This window comes from Mirounga leonina, unplaced genomic scaffold, assembly GCF_011800145.1.
Source record: "Mirounga leonina isolate KUSES-001 unplaced genomic scaffold, KU_Mleo_1.0 Mir_173, whole genome shotgun sequence".
Taxonomy (NCBI): Eukaryota; Metazoa; Chordata; class Mammalia; order Carnivora; family Phocidae; genus Mirounga; species Mirounga leonina.
Window position 1 is genome coordinate 21,054,109 of NW_023270447.1, and position 9,438 is coordinate 21,063,546.

Sequence of the window (9,438 nt, forward strand, 5' to 3'; positions counted from 1 at the left end):
CTTCTCCCTCTGCCTCTCCCCACTGCTTGTGTGTGCTCCCTCTCTCTATTAAATGAATAAATAAAATCTTTAAACAACAGCAACAAGAACAAACCCAATATGTAAAGGATTCTGACTACTATCCCTGTGGGTTTACAAGATACTTTTCCCTTTCATTTTTTTGTGCATAAAGTATTTCCAGATTCATAATATAATAACATTAGAAAAAAGAATATAATCTTTATATTTTCATGTAGGTAGAATTCAGAAATCTAAGCATTAAGCTTTCTTCAGCAGCACAAAGGAAATAAGTTTACTTATATCAGACCATGGTACCACTTGGAGTACGCATTTATTTTATATCTTTTTCCTCTGCCTACAAATGCTGGCCATGTAGTATGCATTGAAATGTGAATGCTTTCATAATGTTCCAATAGCTAAATGAAGATTTCCCTGAGAACTGGTCCTTTGAAAACAAGGCATCTATTGCTGTTTTGGTGGGAATGGGTAGGAAAGATTCTTGCAGATCCATATTCATTTCATTTATTAAGCAACAAAGAAAAGTCCACCTCAATTTAATCTAATTAAATTTAATTCCTTGAATTCCTCAGTCTCCAAACTTCTCTGCATTTTGCACAGTATTCACAAACTCTTCCCCCTTCCAGTTGTCATGGAAATGAGGAATCTCAAGAGGGCATATTTAGATGATTTGAAGAAGGCTTGACATTTTTGGATTCGTATACTGTTTCCTTTCCATTTGACTTTAGGAGTAGACTTTATTACAGGTATGGAGTGGGATTTTGATGGTTAAATTTTCTCACCCACTCCTAATCTGCTCCAGTGGCATATGGGCCATGACATGATGGTGATATCCAAAATGGAAGTGAAATACAATTTTTATTAATAGCCATCATGTGCTCATAACACTCAAGTGCAGGACTTCTCTGCTACATGAAGCTGTAGCAGGAGTATTTGACCTAGAAACCTAAACAGAGATTCCCACCCTATAGAATCTAGAGCATTAAGGATGGAGGTCAGAATCCTACTGTCTCAGGTTGGGTTCCCCAGGAAGCAGACTCCAGAAGAGATGACAATGATTCCAGCAGTTGGTGTAACAAATCCTTCCTTGAAGGAGGATCTGGGTTGTGTATTATAGCATCTACCACACAAACCACACATTCTTACCAACAGTCCATGTGGACAGAGCTGCTGTTTGCCTCTTTTTTTAAAAAAAAATTTTATTGTTATGTTAATCGCCATACATCATTAGTTTTTGATGTAGTGTTCCATGATTCATTGTTTGTGCATAACACCCAGTGCTCCATGCAGAACGTGCTCTCTTTAATACCTATCACCAGGCTAACCCATCCTCCCACCCCCCTCCCCCCAGAACCCTCAGTTTGTTTTTCAGAGTCCATCGTCTCTCATGGTTCGTCTCCCCCTCCGATTTCCCCCCCCTTCATTCTTCCCCTCCTGCTATCTTCTTTTTTCTTAACATATATTGCATTATTTGTTTCAGAGGTACAGATCTGAGATTCAACAGTCTTGCACAATTCACAGCGCTCACCATAGCACATACCCTCTCCAGTGTCTATCACCCAGCCACCCATCCCTCCCACCCCACCCCTGACTCCAGCAACCCTCAGTTTGTTTCCTGAGATTAAGAATTCCTCATATCAGTGAGATCATATGATACATGTCTTTCTCTGATTGACTTATTTCGCTCAGCATAACACACTCCAGTTCCATCCACATCGTTGCAAATGGCAAGATCTCATTCCTTTTGATGGCTGTATAATATTCCATTGTATATATATACCACATCATCTTTATCCATTCATCTGTCAGTGGGCATCTTGGCTCTTTCCACAGTTTGGCTATTGTGGACATTGCTGCTATAAACATCGGGTGCACGTACTCCTTCAGATCCCTACATTTGTATCTTTGGGGTAAATATGCAGTAGTGCAATTGCTGGATCGTATCATAGCTCTATTTTCAACTTTTTGAGGAAGCTCCATACTGTTTTCCAGAGTGGTTGCACCAGCTTGCATTCCCACCAACAGTGTAGGAGGGTTCCCCTTTCTCCGCATCCCCACCAACATCTGTCATTTCCAGACTTGTAATTTTAGCCATTCTGACTGGTGTGAGGTGGTATCTCACTGAGGTTTTGATTTAGATTTCCCTGATGCCGAGCGATGTTTAGCACTTTTTCATGTGTCTGTTGGCCATTTGGATGTCTTCTTTGGAAAAATGTCTGTTCATGTCTTCTGCCCATTTCTTGATTGGATTCTTTGTTCTTTGGGTGTTGAGTTTGATAAGTTCTTTTTTTTTTTTTAAAGATTTTATTTATTTATTTGACACAGAGAGACACAGCGAGAGAGGGAACACAAACAGGGTGAGTGGGAGAGGGAGAAGCAGGCTTCCCGCCGAGCAGGGAGCCCGATGCGGGGCTTGATCTCAGGACCCCGGGATCATGACCTGAGCTGAAGGCAGATGCTTAACGACTGAGCCACCCAGGTGCCCCAAGTTTGATAAGTTCTTTGTAGATTTTGGATACTAGCCCTTTATCTGATATGTCATTTGCAAATATCTTCTCCCATTCTGTTGGTTGTCTTTTGGTTTTGTTTCTTTTGCTGTGCAAAAGCTTTTTATCTTGATGAAGTCCCAATAGTTCATTTTTGCCCTTGCTTCCCTTGCCTTTGACGATGTTTCTAGGAAGAAGTTGCTACAGCTGAGGTCAAAGAGGTTGCTGCCTGTGTTCTCCTTTAGGATGTTGATGGACTTCTGTCTCACATTTAGGTCTTTCAACCATTTGGAGTCTATTTTTGTGTGTGGTGTAAGGAAATGGTCCAGTTTCATTCTGCATGTGGTTGTCCAATTTTCCCAACACCATTTGTTGAAGAGACTGTCTTTTTTCCATTGGACATTCTTTCCTGCTTTGTCAAAGATGAGTTGACCATAGAGTTGAGGGTCCATTTCTGGGCTCTCTATTCTGTTCCGTTGATCTATGTGTCTGTTTTTGTGCTAGTACCATACTGTCTTGATGATGACAGCTTTGTAATAGAGCTGGAAGTCTGGAATTGTGATGCCGCCAGGTTTGCTTTGCTTTTTCAACATTCCTGGGGCTATTTGGGGTCTTTTCTGGTTCCATACAAATTTTAGGGTTATTTGTTCCATTTCTTTGAAAGAAGTGGATGGTGTTTTGCTGGGGATTGCATTGAATGTGTAGATTGCTCTAGATAGCATTGACATCTTCACAATATTTGTTCTTCCAATCCATGAGCATGGAACGTTTTTCCATTTCTTTTTGTCTTCCTCAATTTCTTTCATGAGTATTTTATAGTTTTCTGAGTACAGATCCTTAGCCTCTTTGGTTAGATTTATTCCTAGGTATCTTATGGTTTTGGGTGCAGTTGTAAATGGGATTGACTCCTTAATTTCTCTTTCTTCTGTCTTGTTGTTGGTGTATAGGAATGCCACTGATTTCTGTGCATTGATTTTATATCCTGCCACTTTACTGAATTCCTGTGTGAGTTCTAGCAGTTTTGGGGTGGAGTCTTTTGGGGTTTCCACATAAAGTATCATATCATCTGCAAAGAGTGAGAGTTTGACTTCTTCTTTGCCGATTTGGATGCCTTTTATTTCTTTTTGTTGTCTGATTGCTGTGGCTAGGACTTCTAATATTATGTTGAATAGCAGTGGTGACAGTGGACATCCCTGCTGCATTCCTGACCTTAGGGGGAAAGCTCTCAGTTTTTCCCCATTGAGAATGATATTTGCTGTAGGTTTTTCATAGATGGCTTTTATGATATTGAGGTATGTACCCTCTATGCCTATACTCTGAAGAGTTTTGATCAAGAAAGGATGCTGTACTTTATCAAATGCTTTTTCTGAATCTATTGAGAGGATCATATGATTCTTGTTCTTTCTTTTGTTAATGTATTGTATCACATTGATTGATTTGCGGATGTTGAACCAACCGTGCAGCCCAGGGATAAATCCCACTTGGTCGTGGTGAATAATCTTTTTAATGTACTGTTGGATCCTATTGGCTAGTATTTTGATGAGAATTTTTGCATCCACATTCATCAAGGATATTGGTCTGTAATTCTCCTTTTTGATGGGGTCTTTGTCTGGTTTTGGGATCAAGGTAATGCTGGCCTCATAAAACCAGTTTGGAAGTTTTCCTTCCATTTCTATTTTTTGGAACAGTTTCAGAAGAATAGGTATTAATTCTTCTTGAAATGTTTGGTAGAATTCCCCTGGGAAGCCATCCGGCCCTGGGCTTTTGTTTTTTGGGAGATTTTTGATGACTGCTTCAATTTCCTGAGTGGTTATAGGTCTGTTCAGGTGTTCTATTTCTTCCTGGTTCAGTTTTGGTAGTCGATACATCTCTAGGAATGCCTCCATTTCTTCCAGGTTATCTAATTTGCTGGCATAGAGTTGCTCATAAAATGTTCTTATAATTGTTTGTATTTCTTTGGTGTTGGTTGTGATCTCTCCTCTTTCATTCATGATTTTGTTGATTTGGGTCATTTCTCTTTTCTTTTTGATAAGTCTGGCCAGGGGTTTATCAATCTTGTTAACTCTTTCAAAGAACCAGCTCCTAGTTTCGTTGATCCTTTCTACTGTTCTTTTGGTTTCTCTTTCATTGATTTCTGCTCTGATCTCTATGATTTCTCTTCTCCTGCTGGGTTTAGACTTTATTTGCTGTTTTTTCTCTAGCTCCTTTAAGTGTAGGGTTAGGTTGTGTACTTGAGACCTTTCTTGTTTCTTGAGAAAGGCTTGTATTGCTATATACTTTCCTCTCAGGACTGCCTTTGCTGCATCCCAAAGATTTTGAATAGTTGTGTTTTCATTTTCATTGGTTTCCATGAATTTTTTTTTAAATTCTTCTTTAATTTCGTGCTTGACCCATTCATTCTTTGGTAGGATGCTCTTTAGCCTCCATGTATTTGAGTTCTTTCCAACTTTCCTCTTCTGATTGAGTTCTAGTTTCAAAGCACTGTGGTCTGAAAATATGCAGGGAATGATCCCAATCTTTTGGTACTGGCTGAAACCTGATTTGTGACCCAGTATGTGATCTATTCTGGAGAATGTTCCATGTGCACTAGAGAAGAATGTGTATTCTGTTGCTTTGGGATGGAATATTCTGAATATATCTGTGAAGTCCATCTGGTCCAGTGTATCATTTAAAGCCTTTATTTCCTTGTTGATCTTTTGCTTAGATGATCTGTCCATTTCAGTGAGGGAGGTGTTAGAGTCCCCTACTATTATTGTATTGTTGTCGATGTGTTTCTTTGCTTTTGTTATTAATTGCCTTATATAATAGGCTGCTCCCATGTTAGGGGCATAGATATTTACAATTGTTAGATCTTCTTGTTGGATAGACCCTTTAAGTAGGACATAGTGTCCTTCCTCATCTCTTATTACAGTCTTTGGTTTAAAATCTAATTTGTCTGATATAAGCATTGCCACCCCAGCTTTCTTTTGGTGTCCATTAGCATGGTAAATGGTTTTCCACCCCCTCACTTTCCATCTGGGGGTGTCTTTGGGTCTAAAATGAGTCTCTTGCAGACAGCATATCGATGAGTCTTGTTTTTTTAATCCAATCTGATAGCCTGTGTCTTTTGATTGGGGCATTTAGCCCATTTACATTCAGGGTAACTATTGAAAGACAGGAATTTAGTGCCATTGTATTGCCTGTAAGGTGACTGTTACTGTATATTGTCTGTGTTCCTTTCTGGTCTATGTTGCTTTTAGGCTGTCTCTTTGTTTAGAGGACCCCTTTCAATATTTCTTGTAGGGCTGGTTTCATGTTTGCAAATTCCTTTAGTTTTTGTTTGTCCTGGAAGCTTTTTATCTCTCCTTCTATTTTCAGTGACAGCCTAGCTGGATATAGTATTCTTGGCTGCATATTTTTCTCATTTGGTTCTCTGAATATATCCTGCCAGTCCTTTCTGGCCTGCCAGGTCTCTGTGGATAGGTCTGTTGCCAATCTAATGTTTCTACCCTTGTAGGTTACAGATCTCTTCTCCCGAGCTGCTTTCAGGATTTTCTCTTTGTCTCTGAGACTCGTAAGTTTTACTATTAGATGTTGGGGTGTTGACCTATTTTTATTGATTTTGAGAGGGGTTCTCTGTGCCTCCTAGATTTTGATGCCTGTTTCCTTCCCCAAATTAGGGAAGTTCTCTGCTATAATTTGCTCTAATATACCTTCTGCCCCGCCCCCTCTTTCTTCTTCTTCTGGGATCCAATTATTCTAATGTTGTTTCGTCTTATGGTATCGCTTATCTCTTGAATTCTGCCTTCGTGATCCAGTAGTTGCTTCTCTCTCTTTTTCTCAGCTTCTTTATTTTCCATCATTTGGTCTTCTATATCACTGATTCTCTCTTCTTTCTCATTTACCCTAGCAGTTAGCGCCCCCATTTTTGATTGCACCTCATTAATAGCCTTTTTGATTTTGACTTGGTTAAATTTTAGTTCTTTTATTTCTTCAGAAACGGTTTCTCCAATAACTTCAATGCTTTTTTCAAGCCCAGCTAGTATCTTTAAAGTGATGATTCTGAACTCTAGATCCGATATCGTACTAATGTCCATATTGAGTAGGTCCCTGGCAGTCAGTACTACCGCTTGTTCTTTTTGTTGAGGTGATTTTTCCGTCTTGTCATTTTGTCCAGAGGAGAACAGATTAATGAGAGAACAAAATGCTAACAGGGTAACAACATCCCCAGAAAACATACTCTAAACAAATCAGAAAAGACCTGAAGCTGGGGGAAAAGAAAGGGAAAGAAAAAAAAAAGAAAAAAAAAAGAAAAAGATAAAAACAAACAAAAACAGAACAAAACAACAAAAACCAGAATATGATCAAATATGATCAGGCTGGTGCATAGATCTGTACCACACACTAGATTTTGGGTGTATTTTGGTCTGTTAGAAGAAAGTGCCTCCCAAAATTTTAAAGAAAGAAAAACTTATATATGTACAAAAATAAGGGTTGATTTGATGAAGGGATGGAATATGACTGTAAAGATGAAAATTATAAAAAAATTTATAAAAGGAATTGAAAAGTTGTTTGAAAAAAAGAAAGAAGAGGATTTAAAAAAAAGAAAAAGAAAAGGGAGAGAATGTGATCAGGCAGGAGGCTAGAACAAAGCCATACACTAGAGATTTAGGGTATATTTTGATCTGTTAGAAGAAACTATCTCAAAATTTTAAAGAGAGAACAACTTATATATATATGCCAAAAATAAGGGTAACTACTATGAAGGGATAGAATATGACTCTAAAAATGAAAAATAAAAATGTTTTTTAAAAAAGGAATTGATAAGATGTTGGTTGAAAAAGGGAAAGAGAAAAATTAAAAAAAAAAAGTTAAAAAAAATTAACTTTGAAAGACTAAAGAATCATGGTAAAAAAGCCATGGATTCTATGTGCAGTATTCCCATAGCACTGGAGTTCTGCCGTTCTCATTGATTGGTAGACTTGGTCTTGGCTGGCTGTTCTCGCTGATCTTCTGGGGGAGGAGCTCGTTGCTGTGGTTCCCAAATGTCTTTGCTGGAGGTGGAATTGCCCCGTCCTTGCTGGTCTGGGCTAAGTAATCTGCTTGGGTTTGCTCTCAGGAGCTTTTGTTCCCTGCAAGCTTTCCGTGCAGCTTTGGAGGATGAGAGTGAAATGGCAGCCTCCCAATCTCCGCCCCGGAGGAGCCGAGAACTCAGGGCCCCACTCCTCAGTGAGCCCCCAGAGAAAAGTAGTCAATCCCTCCCGTCTTCCCGGTCTCTGGCTGCACTCCGTGCTCACCCAGCCTGTGACCAAGCGTTTCTATCTCTGGCACCCGACCCCGTGTGGAGTCTTCAAACCCAGTAGATCCCTGTGGTGGGCTCCCATGCATCTCCTCCTGGGGAAGGAAGGGGAGTCTCCCCGGATCTGCCGCTTGTTGGGTCCCTGCTGGAGGAGCAGTGGCCTGACTGTGCCATGGATCACAGTTTATGGCAACCCCGAGCTGAGAGCCCACTCTTCGGCTCTTTCTCTGCAGCCAGCTTCCCCACTCTGATACCTGGGAGCTCTGTCACACTCAGGCACTCCCAGTCTTTGACCCCGAGGGTCCTGAGACCACACTGTCCCACGAGGGTTCCACCCCCAGCTTAGCCACTGGGGCGACGTCCCTCAGCGGAGCAGACTTTTAAAAGTTCCGATTTTGTGCTCCGCGGGTCTGTCACCTGCCAGAAGCAGCTGATGGAGGCCCCCTCCCCCACCGTCTATCCTCCCAAATATCGCCTCAGATTCACTTCTCCACACGTCCTACCTTCCAGAAATTGGTCGCTTTTCTGTTCAGAGAGTTGTTGCTATTCTTTTCTTCGATCTCCTGTTGAGTTTGTAGGTGTTAAGAATGGTTTGATCCCTGTCCAGCTGAATTCCTGAGAGCAGACGAAATCCAGGTCTCCTACTCCTCCACCATCTTGCCCCCCACCCCCCCCGCCCCCCCTGCCCCACCCCACACTGCTGTTTGCCTCTTAAAGGCTGTGGCACTTAAAACCTGGAACTTACATGCAGAGACATCCCATTGCCTGAGTTCAGAAAGAGAAAAGAAGAAGCGGTGGAGCCTGGATCTATCTTTAAAACACCACAACTATAACCTCTAGTAAAATGTGGTCAATCTATACCCTAATTATGAGCAATTATGAGCACCCTGGGGAGGAGCTTTTAGGGAGTAAACAGATTAGCCAGAAGTATTTAACCTCTTGTGCCTTCTAAGAACTGGGGCAATATAAAAACTAGAGAGAAAAAGGAACCCTATCCAACAATCTTGTCTGCCCATTCCCTATTAGATTATGACTTTATATACTCTTCATTTGCATGGCACTATTAAAACTGAACATCAGTTATTTTGAAATTTAAAATGATGTTTATACGCAGTGTATAGGCTTTCCTAAATATGACATTTCAGAGAATCAATGTTTTAATGGATGGCCTCCAACTTCAGTAAATTTTACTGGAGTTTACTATGGACTACTTGGCTGAGGCTTTCTATAGGATTTTTTGTGGTTTTCTTTCTTTTATTTTTTTGTTGTTACTTTCTTTTATTTGTTTAACTTTTATACCTTCTAGTTAGTGAATACCCCAACTCTGGTGCTATAAAAAATATGACGTTTCAGTTTTTGGGTAATGAATGTAAGCAGCAAAAATAGAGGTCAAAACCTTCTTTTCTGAAGTTTGCAGTTGTCCTTTGTAGCAGGGATTATTAAGTTTCCATTTAAGTAGACTGCAATAATGGAAAAAGATACTGAAAGAATTTTAAAGCTGTCTTTATATGCATCCGGCCAAATATAGCCTTCAAATAGTATCCCCTGGGATGTGGGCTTCACTGTCTTCAGGCAGAATCTGGCCTATTGAGTGTCCTTAAGAGTTATTGTGCAAAAAAAGCAGAGGCTTTTTTTTTTTTTTTTTTAAATGTGCTA